The sequence below is a fragment of the Amphiura filiformis genome, chromosome 11 (genome assembly GCF_039555335.1).
Source record: "Amphiura filiformis chromosome 11, Afil_fr2py, whole genome shotgun sequence".
In the NCBI taxonomy this organism is placed as follows: domain Eukaryota; kingdom Metazoa; phylum Echinodermata; class Ophiuroidea; order Amphilepidida; family Amphiuridae; genus Amphiura; species Amphiura filiformis.
This window is the reverse complement of record NC_092638.1, coordinates 2,991,485-3,013,825: the sequence shown is the minus strand read 5'-3', so window position 1 is coordinate 3,013,825 and position 22,341 is coordinate 2,991,485. Positions and strand designations below refer to the sequence as shown.

General features: G+C 35.5%; 1 protein-coding gene across 4 annotated transcripts in view; it reads right to left on the bottom strand.

Annotated features, from left to right (window-relative positions):
- The window catches only part of LOC140164222 (uncharacterized), a 150,933-nt gene that overhangs the window by 78,457 nt on the left and 50,135 nt on the right, over window positions 1-22,341 (bottom strand). The window contains exon 1 of one of the 4 annotated variants that reach the window (XM_072187472.1): window positions 22,008-22,184. The exons of 2 other annotated variants lie outside the window; for them this stretch is intronic. The gene's annotated coding sequence lies outside the window, so the exon portion shown is untranslated. Of the gene's footprint in view, window positions 1-8,323; window positions 8,607-22,007; window positions 22,185-22,341 lie in introns of those variants that run through there. One more of the 4 variants, XM_072187470.1, reaches the window with a different exon arrangement.

Sequence of the window (22,341 nt, the reverse complement as noted above, 5' to 3'; positions counted from 1 at the left end):
GTCTTAGCTTCTACTTTATTATATTTTATGTGACCACGCGCAAATGATGATACGCAATGACAAGGTCTTCGGACGTGATGGATAAGACCATAAGACATAAGACATAAGATCATAAGACATATGACAGTTTTGTTTTGACCTGTTTTTTCAGTAACAACATCATTATGAAATATTTAAATTCAAAATAAATGTCAATAAATAAATTTGGGATTTATGGTGCACCATGCCAACTCACTGGTCTCTGCACAGTTTATATATATTTTCGCTGACCGCTGTGGCCCATGACACACCTTATACTGCATTTTGCAGTGGCTCCGGAACCGCCGGGACGGGGGGCTCGGTCCCCCAATAAATTGGATGCCTATGGAAAATTACCATTGCCCCCCCAATAATTTGGGCCAGGCAACATTGCCCCTCCCCCTCCCAATATTTAACATCTTCCGGAGCCAGTGATTTTGCAACATTCCGGGAAGCAGCTATCTAGTCTCCCATCGCAACCACGATCAACTCCCCGAGTAAAGTGCGAGTAAACAAAGACCATGGTAATTTAAAGGTATATATTTTCTTCAAGCTTGTTGAAAAAGTTATTAATAAGTTATTATATCTTGCGTTATTAACTCAAAATGGCAAGTGTTCGTCCTCTTGTTATGACATCTTTCAAAAAGGTCACATATTCAATAAAAAAAAAGAACAACCACCAGACCACATTAAACCTAAGAAAGGTAACCTGTACTTTGGTATATTCATCGTACAATTAATTTTACTCACAGGATCGGCGAATAATATCTAGGTCAAGGTTATGTCGGCTGCGGTTAGAATGAGTCAAACTCTAAAATGCAAAGTATTTATTTTCTACACGCTTTATTTTCATGTCTTGCAATTATTAACTAATTATTATTAGGATATATTGTGTTGATGAGCCTATCGCATAAGCCGTGCATGTCAATGTATTCTGTCATTGCCTGAATTCCAAACAATAACCTCTATAATTCACGAATTAAACCTCTATAACTCACGAATGTAACCTCTATAACTCACGAATGTAACATATATAATTCACTAATGAAACCTCTATAATGCACGAATGTAACGTCTTTAATGCACGATTGTAACGTCTATAATGCACGATTGTAACGTCTATAATGCACGAATGTAACGTCTATAATGCACGAATGTAACGTCTATAATGCACGAATGTAACGTCTATAATGCACGAATGTAACGTCGATAATGCACGAATGTAACGTCTATAATGCACGAATGTAACGTCTATAATGCACGAATGTAACGTCTATAATTCGCGAATTAAATCTCTATAAAAATAAATACATTTTTATTTTTTGGACTATCGAAACTTAGGATAGACAAGATATGCATTATGGGAAGTGTAAGATACATGTATCTCCTTCTTCTCTGCCTTAAGGGCTGGGGTATGAACGTTTGGACAGTATTTATTTTGGAACATTAGAGCACATCAGACATATCGAATTGCATTCTGAATACGAAGAATGTCATTCTGATATCACATAATTTTGATTTTTGAAATTCGCAATTTAATACACATTTTATGGCAAATCATTAAAAATTGATATTTTGATATTTAACAGTACTTGAAGTAAACTTTATAAATCTGATGATTTATACTTAAAGTGTGTAGGTGGGATGAAAAGCCGACGATCAATTGAAAATTTGACCTTTCGTATTGAAGATATGGATTTTTTTTTTTAATTAGGTCTATTTGGGAAAAAAATCCATATCTTCAATATGAAAGGTCAAAATTTTCAATTGACCGTCGGCTTTTCCTCCCTGCTACATACACTTTAAGAATATATCATTAGATTTATATAATTTACTTCGAGGACTGTTATATATCATAAATTTGAAAAATATCAAATTTTTATAATTTGTCATAAAATTTGTATTATATTGTGATTTAAAAAAAATGAAAATTATTTGATATCAGAAAGACGTGCTTCGTATTCAGAATGCAATTCGATAGGTCTGAGGTGCTCTCATGTCCCACAAAAATACTGTCGAAACGCAATAAACGCTCATTTTGGATCCCTTAATACTAGCGGTCAACGAGTCCCGTTAACGGTTTATGTATTAAGAGATATTTTAAATTAAGCGCTCTGTATCAAGTTGGGTAATCCTATTCAGACTATTTCCTTTATAAATTACCTTCATGTCAGTACTCTTATTAATATAGATATTAAAGTTAAGAAGTTAAAAGCACTGCATTTGATCACGTTGACAGAAGGTTTCAATCAAACTGCACTATAATACATATCATGCTTTGCCATGTGTATTGAGAAATATATAGTCCCGTATATAGTATTTCTTTCAACAAATTATCGGACACTGAACTCAAGCGCTAACCACCAAATTAAGGATGAATAGAACATAATCCTTGATTTTCGTTGAGGTAATATGGACCCTGGACAAGGAGGCTACATTTGAGAGGAAAAACATAAACTTACAACTAACTGAATAATATAAATTTAATATTAATTAATAAATTAATATTAAGAGCTTACAACTCAACTAATTGTAAGCTTAGTTGTAAGGTAGTTTGAAGCTCTTAAGCAACCTGTTAATCCAATTCGCAAAGAAGGCTCACTGCAGTATCGTTGTGTATCACTAATTATCCACACGTTGATGGGATAGATTCTGTATGAGATGCAATAATGAAACACAGTCTTCTAGGTTTTTTATCCATCTCTCTCTATCTAAAAAATAATTTTCCTAATGGTGCTCCGCATAACATTTTGCCCATTTGCGACAGATCTATTATTATTTTCCCCATTCATTTGCATTGAAATGTGACAACGCATGTCATGTGCATATGTTGGTAATCAGACTAAGAATAACTAACATTATTAAATTATTAGAGTTTAACAATGGGTTATCTGTATTAATCAAATTTGTATATAAATATATCATATTGTATGGATTTCATTCAACATGCGTCCGCCGGAGCGACGCTGAATATAATATCTAATTATTTCTGAACATCATAAGCCTTATACATGCGATGACGCGTTCTGTACTTGATCTAGAGTTTCCATTGCAAAAACTGGATTGCAAAAGTTGTATGAATATTCCAATCTATGGAATTTCTAGTGCAGAATAAAACTGGATTGTAAAATGTTGTATATGAATACTACTAATTACATCTGACGCCACGGGTAATATTTTGTGAACCCTACATAAATGTAGGCTAATGCTAATTGTATCAGACTATATCTAGACAATTTCATTAATGAAAACCAATAACCTAGCAAAACCATAATAATTACAAAATATAACTGACGTTTTCATTTTATTCTACTCCGAATGAAACCTTAGGCTAAAAAAATGTCACTGTCACATCAGGGTGAAATGGTATTGAACAACGCAAACCAGCCAAATTTGTCATAAGTTTGAATAGCCACTAGAAAAACCGTGAATATAGTGTCAGAAAGTCTTACACATCTTAGTATAACCTTGTCGTTAGTGTGATACTGAATGCAGCGCCATGTTTGGAATATATTCGTACACGGTGTGGGCAAATAGTTGGTCAAATGTAGGCTAAGTAGGCCTAAATCATGAAAATCGCTTAATCTGAATAATACCAACCAGTAACGGACACTGAGACAACACTACGTGTAAAGTTTGAGGTAAGTAAAGCTAGTAAAACAAGGAAAGGGCAGTCATTTTTATCACAACGCGATATTTAAAAAAAGTACATTTTGAGAGGGCCTACGCTGATTCTTTTGATTCTAGTTTAAAATCTGTTCATCACATGCAGTCCGATTTGGTATCTATGGTGTCATCAAAGTCTTGAGAACTAATTTGGATGGTATGTTGGTTAACAAAAACGATACTGTTAAAAATAGCGGTATTTATGCAAGCGACGTATCTATTGTGTAAAATGCATTGAAAATTGTCGGCTAAAGAGGGCATAAATTAAAATCGCGAAGAGTAATATAGCAACAATAACTATCTACATTCCAAGCGGAAACGCTTTTCAAAAACATACCACCTTTTTCGGGCAATCGCTGAAACCGAAATATGAAATTCCAGGCTATCTGTTAAAAAGTGCGTGAACAGAAATGACCACGAACTTGGGTCACCGAAACAAGTGTTTATATTAGTGTCAGGCCTTTCATAGTGAAACAATTAGCCCCCAATAATGGCTTTCATTTGAACCGTTATTTGTTAAACTGCGATTTTTACTTTTTGAGAAATCAATGAATGTATCAAAAAACTTTTCGAAAGTCGATTTAAAATGGCCTAACCCGTTAAGGGATCTAGAATGAGCGTTTATGGTGTTTCGACAGTATTTTTGTGGGACATGAGAGCACCTCAGACTTATCGAATTGCATTCTGAATACGAAGCATGTCTTTCTGATATCAAATAATTTTCATTTTTGAAATTCACGATATAATACAAATTTTATGACAAATTATTAAAATTTGATATTTTTCAAATTTTTGATATATAACAGTCCTCGAAGTAAATTTTATAAATCTAATGATATATTCTTATAGAGTATGTAGCTGGGAGGAAAAGCCGACGATCAATTGAAAATTTTGACCTTTTATATTGAAGATATGGATTTTTTTCCAAAAAGACCTAATTTTTTTTGGTGTTTTGGGAAAAAATCCATATCTTCAATACGAAAGGTCAAAATTTTCAATTCATCGTCGACTTTTCATCCCACCTACCATGCCTACGTACACTTTAAGTATAAATCATCAGGTTTATAAGATTTACTTCGAGTACTGTTAAATATCAAAAATATCAATTTTTAATGATTTGCCATAAAATGGGTATTACATTGCGAATTTCAAAAAATCAAAATTATTTGATATCAGAATGACATTCTTCGTATTCAGAATGCAATTCGATATGTCTGTTGTGCTCTAATGTCCCACAATAAAAACTGTTCAAACGTTCATACCCCTTCCCTTAAGAAGTTGCAATAACTGGATAGGAAATCAAGTTATAAGTGAGTTATAACTTCACACTACTGTACAAACCAATTATCCGTCCGAATCGTGAGTTTTTTTGTTTTACCAACAACGTAGTACCAAAAGATGGATCCAAAAGGATACAACAGTGTCACACTAGCAACGGATAAAATTAAAAACAGGGAAAATATGACACAACATCCAATGGGGGAGTAACAAAAAACGTTACAGAAGTTAAAAACCCGAAGTTTCGAAAAGACAAAACTTTTCTTTTTCAAGGAATAAAATTGGAGACCTACTCTCAACTCTTTAGCTTTGATTTAAGACCTTATTTGTTGACATTGGTTGAGAATTACAGAAACGGTGATCTAAAACCTAATGAAGAAACAAACAAAAAAGTTGCACTTTTGTGTTCTAATCAATGAAAGCACGACGCTAGTTTTTCGTGCTAATCAATGACAGCACGGCGCTAGTTCTCTTGTTCGCGAACGCCTTGTGTACCAATCAATAGGGCATGCAATGGGGCAAACTGCAACTTTTACATTTGCATCTTCCTGAGGTTTTTGGATTGCTGTGTCTTTATTTCTTGAACAATTTCAACGAATGGGGTCTTAAAATTCAAGCTAAAAGTTGCAGCTATTGGCTGTTGGTTCCAATTATGACATCTGCCTTTGTTTAGAATATACAGGGATGAACGTAACTGTTACCTTAATTGTTTGGTTTACTGTAGTGCAGACCAGCTCTCAAGAACTTTTCTGCAAACGGAACTAGGAACAGTGTTTATGTGGGTGTATGTAACATGTGTAAGGTGCTAGGTGTAAGTTAATACATCTTTATATTTTGAATAGACCAAATCGGAGGGATGATAATAGTAGCAATTATATTGTGATATAGTCTCTTCCTTTCCCTGTATATGTAACGCCGCCCATAAGTCTATCACAATAATAAGACGTACGCACGTCAACATGATAAAGACCTACTCCAATTTATATTTTATCCTACTTATGGTACAAATTATAATTGCCATAAAATCGGACTTCATAGTCAATTTGGCACCGCAAGTTGATGGCACTGACTCATTCTGACAAATTCAGTACTCTGCAGTTAACATATTAAATGGTCATCTATGTTCCATTAAGAGAGACACTGTTGGTCCCTGGGTAAAAAAAATGATGAAGCACAACGCTGGGTTGATGGTTGGGCGGATATGAGCAACGATAGGACTTGATCCACTTGACAAACAAGAGAAAAGTCCCTCGGATTTATCGTTATTATTTTCTTTTATCTGATTATGTTTATGAAAACATTGTTTAGATTAAAGGCAAATGGTTAGAGAATGGGTTTGACTTCCTCGTATAAACGGTTCCTTTCTTGTATACCTAGGCCTTCATGCCCTGGTTTTGTTTGTGATTCCATCAAATGCGCTTTCATGCTCTTTTTAAATTTTTTTGGAAATAAAATGCTAGAGTGAACAATAGTGAGGAGTGACACCTAGGCACTAAGACAACCACATGGGCCAATCAGTGGTTCACAGCAGCTTAGGATCAACACGAGTGACGGGGTACAGTAACTTAAGCATCAGAGACATGAAATGAGATGCTTATGCACTCTGCTCTTGAAGGAAGGTGCGCCGTTGCCATCTGGTAGGCTATTCCAAACGTGAATTACAGTAGGGATGAAGGTCATGCCAATAGATATGGCTTTAGAAACTGGTACTGTGAGAACATGGCAAGGCATGGACAAACTGGAGCGGGTAGCTCTTCTAACTACAAATGGCTTTGGTAGCAGTGCCTTCAGATCTGGTGGGCACAAGCTGGTGTAGAGGACTGTTGCTGCAGTAACTTGACGTCTTTGAACGGGCAAACGCGCTAACGATGTTCTATTAACCTTTTCGATGCATGGCAGCATTTTAAATGGGTAAAAGTCGGCAAATTCATGCATGTACCACCATCATATCGTGACCGCCATACCGCTAAAAGTAAAAGACTAACCAAATGACTAACCAACTGACTAACTGAACGACCAACCGGCACCGATAAATGATGGACTAACCGACTAATTGATCACGTTAGCGACTAATCGACCAATTTATGGACCAATCGAGGAACTGCCCGACCATGCTGACATGACTATGCAACCTGTCAAAGAACCGACATGTATGCGAGCCGAGACCAGTCAACAAGCGAAGAACCAACCAAACGAGTGACTACTCTCACCGACGCGACTGAGCAACCAAAACTAACTCAACATTGACTAATATACCCACCGACTACACACCTACATCCGTGGGATTACAAGAATATTTGAACCAACAGGCGACCATTTACCATGTACTAATTTCTTAAATCGAAATTTTTTAAAAATGTTGACATTCATTATGTAATTGGCTGTTCAATAATTATGAGCCCTGGGGAGTGTGAAATTGGGGGTGTTGGCCAGCCGAAAGGGGAGGCAAGCACAATTTCGCAAGCCGAGGGGGGGCGGGGAGAGAATTTTGGCACAAATTCATGGGGCGCCTTTTAAGGTTATTAATTATTTTAAACTGTTGTGATTTAGTAGTTCGCAGCATCTTACGAATGGTAGTGAGCTTTGGCAAAAACTGCATTGCTCAATTCATAGCGAGCGTGTAGAAGAATTACAATATCACAGATATACTTTTATATGTGCTGCGGTTCTTAAGTTACGTTGTAAAGAGGGCTGAAACAATTAACAACACTTTTGTAAAATGTACATAACTAATTAACAACAATAAATTAAGCAAGTTTGCAAAGTATACGATTTGTAGAATGAACTTTTGCAAAGCATCAAGGTATTAATTTTCAATAATATATTGATCTAGATAATGAAAATAGATTTTTAGGTTGCTTAGACCAACAATACCTAGTCTACCCTTAAATAAAACGCTCTAAAAGGCTTCGTAAAACAGTACTGAAATGCTTCAATATGCAAATTTTCCTGTTCGGTGTGCTCGCAATATCATGATATGTAGATCATTTAAGGTTTGCAAATTGTGGTCCCAAATATTTGGCATGTGCAAATTAGGGAGGCAAAGATTTTTGGCAGGCCAGGGGGGTGGGCAAGCGATAGCCCTAAGTGAAGGTCCTGACAGATTTGTCAGTGGTGTCATTTATGAATTTAAAAACGACAGCAATATATTATTTGAAATTCAGATACATACAAATAGTAACCAGCGAAACATGCATACTAATAGCTGAAAGTAATAAAGAAAACAACGACAGCCAAAACAAAAAGCAACAGAACAACCACCACATGAAAAAATATCAAAGAAAGCATACTACTTTTGCCAGGCATGCCAGGGATGCTTTTACTAAATATATATCTAATCATTCGTTAATATTCTACTCACGGATTACGAAGGACCAAAGAATAAAATCCAAATACTATTCCAAATCAAGCATCAACGGCGTACGTATTTCCATTGCAATAAACACAAATATTGTTGGTATCAACAAGAAATAGCTATAGAGTTGCAAGTAATCGACGTGAAGAGTATTTCCATTGGTTTGCCATTAGTGATTGGAACGTAATGAGGTATATCGTAAAAGCTAATGATCTGTTGTGTGGCGTGCCTAGATGAAGTGACATAGGATCCTGTGGTCCCTCGCTAGTCATGCAAAAAGCTAAGTACTGTCTTTCAACTGGTATCATTTGTGCCAATGTACCTGGCATGCCATGAGTCATATAAAAAACCGACAAAATATAGTCATAAATGCAATTTCGTATCTATGACGCTTAAAACTGTTTTGTACAGCCCGGAATTAAAATAAATCCCAACAAATGTATTAGAAATAACTGTCAGCTTTTATAAACCTCAAATTTAAGCTTTTGAATTAGAGGGTCAGGATCAGGGTTAAAGAAGTAAACTTTACTAATGTTAGCGTAACAGATTAATGATACGCTTCGGGATATGGTGGTATACAAAATAAGGATTAGAGTCAAGATTCTGTTGCACTGTGATTAGTATGTTTAACAGTAATTCATAAATACTTAAAACCAGTCTTTAACTCTCTCCACGCGGGCGTCGACTGCAGACGACAAGTTTCAATTTCTTTCTAAATTACAAAAAATGCAGAATTGTATATTTTCATGACCATATTTGGAATCAGCATGAAATATGCATTAAAATGAGTACAAACAAGCCTAGTATTGGCTCAGTGGTTCTTAATATAATATCTCAAAACGTTTGACTTTCTATGTTGAAGCTTATGGCTAGCATTCAGAGCATTAAAGGTTACTTAAAACCAGCCTTTAAAGGTTATTCTTTTCTACTTACAGTTCTTAATAGGTCATTTGTCTACCTTAAGCCCCCTAAACAAATCACTACAACTTAAGAGAAGAAAGTGTTACAATGTTACTCCTCCGCTGCAACAACATCAAAACAAGCCGAGAAAGCTTTTATTACCATTGGGATATATAACTATACACGCATTTTGAACTGAGTTTTTATAACAAAATGAGTAATTCATAAACTTCTGCAATTTCGACAGGTTTATTAAATTGTCTGGGCATTTCAGGATATAGTACTTGATAGACATCATGAATGTTCTGAAAGGTATGTGATTTGCTTTTCCTCTATTTACCACGTTTACCCTCAGCGTGCTTTAAGTGGTATGCAAAATAAATTGAAACAAAAACATTTAATTTGTTGTTATTAATTTTTAAAATGAAATGTAAACAAATGAATATAGGGACACGCCTCCCAGTATACAGTAGTTGTTGAGGTAGCCCTATAAATGAGGGAAATGACAGAAGTGATTTTTAATGATTATGAAATCAACAGCATCCTATTGCATATACTAAGTTCCGTTTCAAATTCCATAATGCTCTTTAAGAATTATACTGACTTACAGGTGCAAGAAAACGCGTAACGAAAACAGGTGTATTTTAAAAGGATGTGTAGTATTAATATAATTCTTTAAAAGTACATTTTTTATAGGTGGTGCTAACTTCGCAAATTAATGAGCTGTTTGAATAATGAACCTATTGTGTAACTTATTATTGTGTATCTTATGAAATATATTTCAAATATTTATGAAAATACTGTTACCCCATACTTCAATGACATAATTGATTTTATGTTTTACATTTCTTTTAAAGGGCATTTTGTTTCATGATTCGAAGCCACATCCCCCACTTATTCCAAAAAAGTTGGGATTTTACGACATCAAAACATAATGTTTGTGTGCATAACCATGAGAAAGATATGGTTCCACTGTGGGGCACTAACGTAAGAACTTGACAATTCAACGACTATTAAAAGGAGGATGAGCGAATCACAAAATGTCCCTTTAACAGATTGATTTGTTATTTTGTAAAAAGCAGAGGTTCTTTAATAAAGGGAAATGTTTTGACTGACTTACGATAGTGATTTTGGGGGAAATTGACATAGCCTAGTTTAGTCTGGGATAAGTAGGGTGAATCTGAACCAAAATGAAGCCAAAGCGACGACAGGCTGTACTTCATGTTTTATCATGTGTTTTATTTCGTATTCATTTTGTAGTCTTCTGAAACCTGTGTTCAAATATTATACCTAGAAAGTGATTACAAGTCACATCATTTTACAGAAAATAATTTTGTTTGTAACAGTTGACAAACTAAGCTTTATAGCCTGGGCTGTAAACCTTCTCAATAGATTTCTTTTCAAAGTCAAACATATTAAAGGTACCACGATATTACATGTATATTTCCTGTATTGAACACACTCTTTCCAGTTTTAACCCTTGGCTAAAACGATACCCTTAACAGGAATTTCATACCCTAAATTTCATTTACTCGTATTAGCAATTGCAATTTTGCTACCCTTTTTTTCCAATTTTTCATGTTTTTGACACCATAAACACGGTACGCGCGTATCGTGCCTACCCACGAAAAACTACCCCTTTTACGCGTTTTCATTATCGCGGATGGTGTACAGGCCACAATGGGAGTGACCCCATTGTAAAGATGTAAAGATGATATCTGAAATAAATTATAAAGATGTATACAGGGGTTGGTCTGGAAGTTTCCGACGACGCTTAAGAAAACAAATTAATGTGCAAAACTAATACTAGGTATGTCACAGTGGCTGCGAAATAATTCTGCCACACTGTGCATGCAAGCATAACAGTGAATTAAAAAGCGCTCGCATCAAAGTCGGCTGATTTTTGGAAAACATCAATGTCAAAAATGAATTTCCTTAGTATGTTCCATTTATCCCAATTGTTTGAAATTTTAATATATGGTATATGAAACCTTTCTGAAGCTACCATTGAATCCGACAAAATTAAATTTTGCTTTGTTCAAGAATTACTGCCTGTTTAATGGATTTTTGACGATCGCTCATAAATCAGTAAATATAGGCCTATTGAAATAGTCTGATCTACCACCATTTAGCTAAAATACTAATCTTTCTTAGCATGTAAATTATTTCCGTCTACATTGAATGAAGCACTTGAGGAACACTAGTTAAAACATAATATTATCAAAGATATTCCATAGGGAGTAGTTTTCCAAACCACAATAGCTTTAAGCCATTGTGTGTGTGTCCAAGGCCATACTAGTTTTGTATACGCGCTAGAGTGAAACGGCGCTTCCTTTTACCATTTGCCCTCCTACGTTAATCCAGATAACAAAATGTTAATTTTAAGTCTTATTGCAAATGAATTTTTAGTTTTAGTTTTCGGATTTGGCTTTGAGTAATGGTGACACATACCATGTTGACAGTAAAAAAGAAAATTCTATTCCAGACACCATCAAAATGTCAAACTTTGTATTTTTTGTATTATTTTAAAGTAATTAACTGCTGTTTCTTTATTCAACATCAAAACAGGTTCATACTTGACAAATTTATGGTGAATGAATAGACTTTCATTAAATATTAAAAAACACCAAAATTACTCATGCCTAGTTTACATAATAATATCATGAATACATAATTAGCTGTAATTAGCTAATTTGCATAATTAATTACTTTTTGTGTATTTTTGTTATCAATTGAAAGAACTTCATATACATATGAGTGCAAAAAAACCCGCACCCTGATATCGTGTACGGTTTTCCACTGGCATCAATTTTGCATATTTATTAGCTGAACATAGTCATTTTTCAGCTTTAATTTGTCTGCAGATTGGTCGAAATTGCTAAAATAGTACATTTGGTTAATTTATTATAATTATTCAATGATAAAATTGTAATTTTGTTTTCTTTAACGAAGTCAGGAATGACAGGCATTTAACCTGTGATACTTAAATTAACGCTGCTTTTTCAAGCAAGCGTCCAAATAAACCGTCAAAATCTCGGAATGTGACAATTTTGTCATTGCAGCCATTTTGTGGCAGGTTTTTATTCCATTTACGAGCATCTTTAAATTGACACTACATCACAATGCATTGACCGATTTCAATTCCGTTTTTTTATTTTTGATGCTTAAATAAAGCTCATTCATGTAGAAACATTAAATAACGTGTTTCTGCTGCGCTTATTTTTGATGTGATATGCCTACTAATACTATTTTACTTTTACATCGATCCATATGCGGAATACATAAAACATTTAAAGCTGAAAAATAAATTGTCACAGTAAAATGCGATTGTATACTAGTATATCCTTCACATCTTGTACTTTATATGGAGTTAAAATGTCAAGATAAAAAGCGTCTTTAAAACCATGACAATGTACTCTTACTTGTACGCGATTGGTTCCCTTTCTCCAAAAAATGGACCATTTTATATTAAAAGGTTAATGTTTGATACTTTATAATTCTGTCCATGTAAAACGGAGTTCAATATTGTCAGGTGAAATTTAGCGATTTAAAATACGATTGATTATAGAGTTGTACAGCTATTTGTAATGAAGTAAATAACATGTTAAATAAAAAAATCAGTGGAGCTAAATAGAGTTCAAATTGGTATTTACATGTAATTTTAGGTGAAGGAGATTATCGTGATATGCTGACGCTTGTTTGACAAATTCTGAATGGAATTAGATATGTTGGAGTTGAACTATAAAAGGTGATCCACATATTATTTTCGTCTTTATGCTGGTTTCAAACTTTCATGTCGCTTGCCGCTGAGTGGCGTGACGCACGCGCATCGCAGGTAAACGGACATAATCAAACCTTGTCAGTGGCTAATACGTCAAGCCCTTTGCCGCAGCGGCATATTTAATAGTTAATGAAGGTAAGATTAATGTAACCAGTACAGCGTATTTTATTTGTTGTTATTCCAAAGGAGGTGATTACAATCTTAAGAAAATGTTTCGTGCTTTAAATACAAATAAATTCGACTCCTAGATGTGGATTAGGATAAAAGAATATTCATTTCCACTACGTGTCACATTAAATTGACTGAACTCAAGCGAGCTGATACTTATTAGAATTATAGTTATCAGCAATATAACATGATTAGTACAGTAGCAAAGCGTGATGTTATGCAAATAGTATTATTGTATTGTGTTTAATAGTTTTATTAAGGGCTCGGATAGCGACGTTTTCGCATATTTTTTTTGTGGGACCTGAGAGCACATCAGGCATATCGAATTGCATTTTGAATACGGAGAATGTCTTTCTGATATCTAATAATTTTGATTTGTTGATATTCGCGATATAATACACATTTTATGGCAAATGATTAAAGATTTATTTTTTGGAAAGCTAACAGTAAATTGTATCAATCTAATGATATGTACTTAAAGTGTATGTAGATGGGATGAAAGCTCGTCCGTCATATGAAAATTTTGACCTATCGTTATTAAGATATAGATTTTACCCCAAAACAACAAAATAATGAAGCTGTTAGACAGATGAGCCTGATCAATTACTGAAATATATGCAAACATTCATTTTTATTTTAAACGAAAGCCCTGTAGTTGACGTATAAGCGTATAGACGAATCCAAGTAGCCAAGTCATGGTCAGGATTTGGTCGGACATCTTTAGGTAGCCGTTTGCACCAACCTGGTGTTTTGAGCGCCCCATTGTGCAAATTAAAGCACCCATCACCTGTGTATGTCTGCAATCATAGATTGAATACAATACCGCTTTTTTCAAAGATCATATCGTACAGGTGTGAGTGATCAGAATGATATGGTTCAATGCATAGATACCGCGTGTAGTTAATCCGATTATTATGTCACTTCAACAGCGAATAGACCATGTAAGCTCATGTAAAAGCTGTGTGTTTTGCCGAAGGGAACTGTAGGGCCTATTGTGTTGTAAACTAATCATTCTTTTGTCTACCTGTGTTTTCGCGGAAGGTATAAAACGGGTGATGGAATGCAGTTTAAAATTTCCGCCAAGGGCGAATCATTTCACATTTTGGGTGCATTGTAGCCGATGGCTACCCAACTAAAGGCTGCTAGTCAGGTGTAGGAGTGCGTGGATTTGGATTCGTCTATATCATAAACTTCTTTGCGATTTACAGAAAGACGTGTATTTCATCAATTCTCGCTATTCACAATAAGGGCGCCGCCAGCGGTTTGCGATATAATCGATGTATCATGGGAAAAGGTCGACATCCAAGTCCGCGCAATACGAATATTACCATGCTATTACATAGGAACACGTGACAATATTTTTTAGTTTGTCAATATAACGGTGTTACACGCGAATCGATACTCAATAATACTTAATAATGTGATTTGAAATGTGCACAATTAATTTTTTCTCTATCGATTTGCGTGTAATACCGTTATATTGACCAACTAAAAAATATTGTCACGTGTTCCTATGTAATAGCATGGTAATATTCGTATTGCGCGGACTTGGATGTCGACCTTTTCCCATGATTCATCAAGATTACATCGCAAACCGCTGGCGGCGCCCTTATTGTGAATAGCGAGAATTAAACTTGCGCATTATAATTATAGATACATGTGTAAATTGAAATGACCACTAAACGCACTTTGCTGGAATGAGCTGTCCTTCTGTAATAGTCGATAATTTTGCCTTGAAACATAATCATTTTCCACTTTGTCGTAATTATTACAAACCCTTATGATTATTGCGCTTTTTGAAGATCCTATTTGTTTCTGTAATGTATGAATCTAAATTACTGGTTGAAAAATTGCATTTACAAAAGAACCATCGATGATCAAAATGTTGTTCCAAATTACTCATTTGTCGCTAATCGTCTCGCACTGCTGTGTGGAACATAATGCGGGTGAAAAGCAATTTTGCATGGCGCTGACTTTCCTATTTTCACTAAGGCTAATGCAAGTAGTTGTTAAGTCCGTCACATTTATTTGTTGAGTGATGAGGCGGCTCTTTAATTATTCATTATTTGGCTGTATTTCATTATATTGTTGATGTAAGACCATGTCAACACTTGATAGGTGATACAAAGGCAACTATAACAACTAATAAGATAAAAGACCTCTTCTCGATAGTGAGCCCAGCTTTCCCTTTTAAAGGGAATTTTGGTAATATGTAATGCCCATTGTAGTTTGTACATAGAACTTAAATGAAAATAGTGATTAGCTTTTCCAGCGATTACCAATTTGAAGGTTTGATTTATTTTTCATTTGGATCTTAAAAATGACTTATTTTTCTTCTTGATTGCTTCATAAAATGCATAAGGGTGAACATCCACCCTATTTTATCTCTATGATAAAAAGCGCAGTGTTTTGATTGAGCGATTGCACTCTATAAATGGAATCACCTTGAAAATCTCACTCCAGAAAGATGTCATCTTACAATGTGCATTATTTATCCTTTTGAAATTAGAAAATGCGAACAAATTTATATATTGAAATTAGAAACTTTATATAATTTTTGAATTAACATACACCGATTATGCACTCTTACATAGAATGATTGATTTAGGAAGACCATAACCTTGTGAATGGTAGTTAAGAAATAGCAGTGTAGCGATTGGATATATTCAATCATAACAATAATTCGACGCGGAAATATTATGTTGAAATATAAATGTGACCAGTAGCTTCCTTGACTAATTTCCTATAAGGCCAATGTATAACATTGCAGAAATAAACTGTACTATTTAAGCAAAATAACACAAACTGAAAAAATGATCTGAAGGCTGCGACACGCCTTACATGTTAAAAAAAGAGGGTTGCATTAAGGCAAATTCAGTGATTTGTTCATCCGGACGATCGTAAAAATCATCGAAATTCATTCAGATTTTGGTACCTTTGTCATTGTCTTAAATGTGTTAACGTAGCATGCTAGTGGTTCCGACGAAAGCCGCGTATTTAAGACAAAAATAAGGAACTAACATGAATCTGTAATTCATATACTGACGGTATGTAAATTAGCTGCATGTATTTGAATGGAGCTTCAACTTTGCCGTTTTCTTTATTTTTTGCCAAATTTTGCATTCTAAAATACCAAATGACAAATTGAATGACTGATTTATTTATTTATTTCTTATTTAACTTGGGGTGACCAATCAATGCACTAGCACTGTTCTCCCAATTTGTAAGCAATTTTAATTTTTTACACTTTCGCTGGAATTTCTTAAGGGATAGGGTATGAACTTTTGGACTGTATTTATTGTGGGACATTAGAGCACATCAGACATATCGAATTGCATTCTGAATACGAAGAATGTCCTTCTGATATCAAATAATTTAGATTTTTGAAATTCGCACTGTAATACACATTTTATGGCAAATGATTAAAAGTTGATATTTTTTATATTAAACAATACTCGAGGTAAACTTTATAAATACCACACACAAAAAAAATTAGGTCTTTTTCGGAAAAAAATCCATATCTTCAATATGAAAGGTCAAAGTTTTCAATTGATCGTCGGCTTTTCATCCCACCTACATACACTTTAAGAATATATCATTAGATTTATAAAATTTACTTCGAGGACTATTATATATCAAAAATGTGAAAAATATCAAATTTTAATAATTTGTCATAAAATTTGTATTATATCGTGAATTTCAAAAAATGAAAATTACTTGATATCAGAAAGACATTCTTCGTATTTAGAATGCAATTCGATATGTCTACGGTGCTCTCATGTCCCACAAAAAATACTGTCCAAACGCTCAAAACGCATATTCCAGATCCCTTAATAGGGTTCTGTACTTAACACTGCGCTTCTCTCCTCATGTCTTCGGCATCGTCAGCCTTCATCAAGCTGATCATCAAGCTGATTGAATCTTAATGGAACATTCTGAAGAACATAAGTTGTATCCTATTAGAATAATGAAGTATTTTATGTACACAAAAACCTAAAACTTTCTATCCACATATATGTTAGCGAAAAGTTAAGTAAGAACAAAAACATGTTTCTTGCCAAAAATGATAGGATTAAAAATCAGTTCAAGCTATTACTTCGACCTGACATACTTTTTTCCGTGCAACCAAATCCAAATTATATTAAAACAAGTCAAATGTGTCACAATCTGCATCCAACGAGGCAAACGGGTGGAACTTGTGTTGGTGTTCATTAGCATTGGCTTGTCCAGTTCTAGGTAGTTTAAATGGTATTGCATTTTCTTCCGGAATAGATTTAAATTAAGTACCATTATATAGGTGCTTTAAGACAGCCCTTGCCAATTTGTCTTCAGCTTCGCACAATGAGAATTTAAGGATTAACTATTGACCAAAACTTACTAAATCAGCAGATAGGCGAGATCTGCTTGTTTCTGTAGACAAGGGGCAGTCTTCAGCAAACGGCTCTTTTCAGAGCCACCAAAACCTTTATATTAGCAGATAGGCGAGATCTGCTTTTTCTCTGTTGACAAGGGGCAGTCTTCAGTGAACGACTCTTGTCAGAGTCATCGGTAGACAAGGGGCGGTCTACATGTCTCATTCTTAGGTACTTTGTCCTGAAGAAGTAAGAGCAACTCCTGACGAAAGCTTGACAGTTCTAAACTTGTCCGACGGCGAACCCGCTAAAAAACAACTAATTGTTATGAATTCCCGTCGTAAAAGCCTATCCCACAATTTATTGACATTGATTTGTTGTTTTTTGTTCCTGTAAAAAGTGGGTCAGAATTTTCAGGTGTATACTGCTTTGTTACATGAACCATTCATAGCTGCGTAGGCAGCTTTCTTGGTCAGGAGGGGCAAAATAAAATTTCGGGGGCACAGACGAAAAAAAGTGCAGTTGCATCATACAATATATTTGTAGAGAGGCTTTATTCATTGGGACGATTTGCGCGTGTGGCGCGCAAAAAAAAAAAATATTTTACAATATTTAGGCCATGATCGGGGTGAATTTTGGTGGAAAAGGGCGCTCCTTGTCCCTTTTCTTTTCCTTTGACCTCCAGATTTTCTCATTCATTTTTTTTTTATCACAGGGGCACTTTTTCTTTCATTTTTGTCAGGGGGGGCACTCTGCCCCCTTGCCACCCCACTGGCTACACTACTGGTCCATACATATGTATTAACTTCCCAAACGGATGATACTTAAGTTGGTCATAACTAGTATTGGCTTGTCCAGACCTTTTTAATTTAAACAAGTATTGCTTTAGAATCCGGAATAGCCATGATAGATTAAAGTGTCCATTCGATCCAGGTTGTAAGTGTAAGATAGCACGTGACAAATTCACTTAAGCTTAGTATAGTTAGAATACAGACAAAGTTAACTATTGACATGCAAATGATAGTACGCAACGACAAGGTATTCGGACGTAGTGGATAGGACACACATCCATTTGCTTTTCGTATAGTGGCAACATAATTTTGCCTTAACAAAATATGACAAGGGAGTTGCTATTCAAATATATGAAATAATAAATAATGAATAATTCAAGTGGCAATTCACGAACTAGGAAAGTACTATTCAAAAATTCGAAATAAAAAAGACAGTTGATTATTTTGTATTTAATTCGTTTGTCGTAAGTTGTAATTTTTATACAATATTTGTTATAAAGTCACATGATGTCTTACTTCATATTCTGTTTCAATAATAACTTCGTATTGCACTATATTACTAATAGGCCTATTTCGCCCAGGCTGAAGTCGAAAATGGTTAATTTGAAGAAAAATGACAATAGCGTATCGAAACAATAAAATACATACCAAAACGTCATTTTGAAATATCAAAACTTTTTAACCAATGCAAGTGTGCTATAGACATACATGGAGTTGTCAAATTCACAAAAGATTAATAATCATGATATGGGCAATAAGATCATAATATTTATATACGTCGCTGTCAGTCAATTACACCTTACAAAGGTTATCTGTACTTTATAATATCCTACAATTAATTTTACTCACAGGATCGGCGAATAATATCTAGGTCAAGGTGATGTCTGCTGCGGTTAAAATGAGTCAAACTCTAAAATACAAAATGTTGTCCTTACCTGATTTTGCCTTCTTATCTTTGCTCATATTTGTAGCAAACAGATTTAGCATTATTAAAAGATACCCTGTTGAATAATTAGTAAGCTTAGTAAGTTGCAAGTTGAGTAATCCTGTGCAAGACAAGTAACTGTGTAATAATAATTTGTAGAAATAGTTTCTGTCTAAATTACATAATTTCTGTACTCTTATTATGAATATTAACGTTAAGAACTAAAAAGTTAAAAGCACCACTTTTGAACAGGTTGGCAGAAGTTTCCAATCAAATGACATCGCTCAATAAACATGATTTACACAGACGGAACCAAGTTGGTGTTATGTGGCTGGAATGTGTAACTGAACACACAACGTTTTGTTTAACATACAAAACCAAGGGATGGGTAATAATTGTAATTATATTGTGATATCGTCTCTTCCTTTCCCTGTATATGTAACGCCGCCCATAAGTCTATCACAATAATAAGACTTACGCACGTCAACATGATAAAGACCTACTCCAATTTATATTTTATCCTACTTATGGTACAAATTATAATTGCCATAAAATCGGACTTCAAGTTCATAGTCAATTTGGCACCGTGAGTTGATTGCACTGACTCATTCTAACAAATTCAGTACTCTACAGCTAATATATTAGATGGTCATCTATGTTCCACTAGTCCTAGCCGAGCCCATGTTGTGTCACTATTTTTTTGAAAAAGGAGAGAATGTGAAGAAAAAAATCACTTGGTACCCGGGATTCTACCCTCGGACCCCTCGCATGGCTGGCAGAAGATCACCGACCTGGCCAGTGATTCCGTGGGTATATAATGACTTGGAGCTGATTGCACCATCGCATCACGTGTGATGCATGCATGCGCAATCCTTTTCATAGTGAGCTTTAGTGAGTTTTAGTTCGGTTAAGGTTATGAGAGATATTGCTGGTCCCTGGGTACCAAATGATAAAGCACGACGCTGGGTTGATGGTTGGGCGGATATGAGCAACGATAGGACTTGATCCACTTGACAAGCAAGAGAAAAGGCCCTCGGATTTATCGTTATTATGTTTCTATTATCTGATTATGTTTATGAAAACATTGTTTAGATTACAACCAAATGGTTAGAGAATAGGGTTGAGTTCCTCGTATGAACGGTTCCTTTCTTGTATACCTAGGCCTTCATGCCCTGGTTTTGTTTGTGATTCCATCAAATGCGGTTTCATGCTCTTTTTAAACTTTTTAAAAATAAAATGCTAGAGTGAACAACAGTGAGGAGTGACACCTAGGCACTATAAAAGACAACCACATGGGCCAATCAGTGGTTCACAGCAGCTTAGGATCAACACGAGTGACGGGGTACAGTAACTTAAGCATCAGAGACATGAAATGAGATGCTTATGCACTCTGGTCTTGAAGGATGGTGCGCCGTTGTCAGTTACGTCTCCGACAACTCCATCTGGTAGGCTATTCCAAACGTGTACTGCAGTGTAGATGAAGGTCATGCCAGTAGATATGGTTCTAGAAACTGGTACTGTGAGAGCAGGGCAAGGCATGGACAAGCTGGAGCGGGTAGCTCTTCTGACTACAATTGGCTTTGGTAGCAGTGCCTTCAGATCTTGTGGGCACAAGCTGGTATAGAGGACTGTTGCTGCAGTAACTTGACGTCTTTGAACGGGCAAACGCGCTAACGATGTTCTATTCGATGCATGGCAGCATTTTAAATGGGTAAAAGTGGGCAAATTCATGCATGTACCACCATCCTATTGTGACCGCCATACCGCTAAAAGTAAAAGACTAACCAAATGACTAACCAACTGACTAACTGAACGACCAACCGACACCGATAAATGATGGACTAACCGACTAACTGATCACGTTAGCGACTAATCGACCAATTTATGGACCAATCGAGGAACTGCCCGACCATGCTGACATACAACCTGTCAAAGGACCGACAATGTCGGTCCGTCGGACATGTATGCGAGCCGAGACCAGTTAACAAGCGAAAAACCAACCAAACGAGTGACTACTCTCACCGACTAATATACCCACTGACTACACACCTACATCCGTGGGACTACAAGAATATTTGAACCAACAGGCGACCATTTACCATTTACTAATCATTAATTCATAAATCGAATTTTTTTTTTAAATGTTGACATTCGTTATGTAATTGGCTGTTCAATAATTATGAGCCCTGTGAGTGTAAAATTTGTGGGGTGGGGGGGGATGGCTGTTGGCCAGCCGAAAGGGGGAGGCAAGCAAATTTTGGCAAGCCGAGGGGGGAGGAGAATTTTGGCACACATTCATGGTGCGCCTTTTAAATAAAACGCTCTAAAAAGGCTTCGTAAGACAGTACGGAAATGCTTCAATATGCAAATTTTCCTGTTGGTGTGCTCGCAATATCATGATATGTAGATCATTTAAGGTTTGCAAATTGGGGTCCCAAATATTTGGCATGTGCAAATTAGGGAGGCAAAGGTTTTTTGGCAGGCCGGGGGGGGGCAAGCGATAGCCCTAAGTGAAGGTCCTGACAGATTTGTCAGTGGTGCCATTAATGAATATTATTATTTGAAATTCAGGTAGATATAAATAGTAACCAGCGAAACATACATACTAACAGCTGAAAGTAATAAAGAAAACAACGACAGCCAAAACAAAAAGCAACAGAACAAACACCACATGAAAAAATATCAAAGACAGCATATACTACTTTTGCCAGGCATGCCAGGGATGCTTTTACTGCTTTTACTATATCTAATCATTCGTTAATATTCTACTCACGGATTACGAAAAACCAAAGTGTAAAATCCAAATATTAATCCAAATCCAGCATTAACTGCGCACGTATTTCCATTGCAATAGACACAAATATTGTTGGTATCAACAAGAAATAGCTATAGAGTTGCAAGTAATCGACGTGAAGAGTATTTCCAATGGTTTGCCATTAGTGATTGGAACGTAATGAGGTATATCGTAAAAGCTAATGATCTGTTGTGTGGCGTGCCTAGATGAAATGACATAGGATCCTGTAGTCCCTCGCTAGTCATGCGAAAAGCTAAGTACTGTCTTTCAACTGGTATCATTTGTGCCAATATACCTGGCATGCCATGAGTCA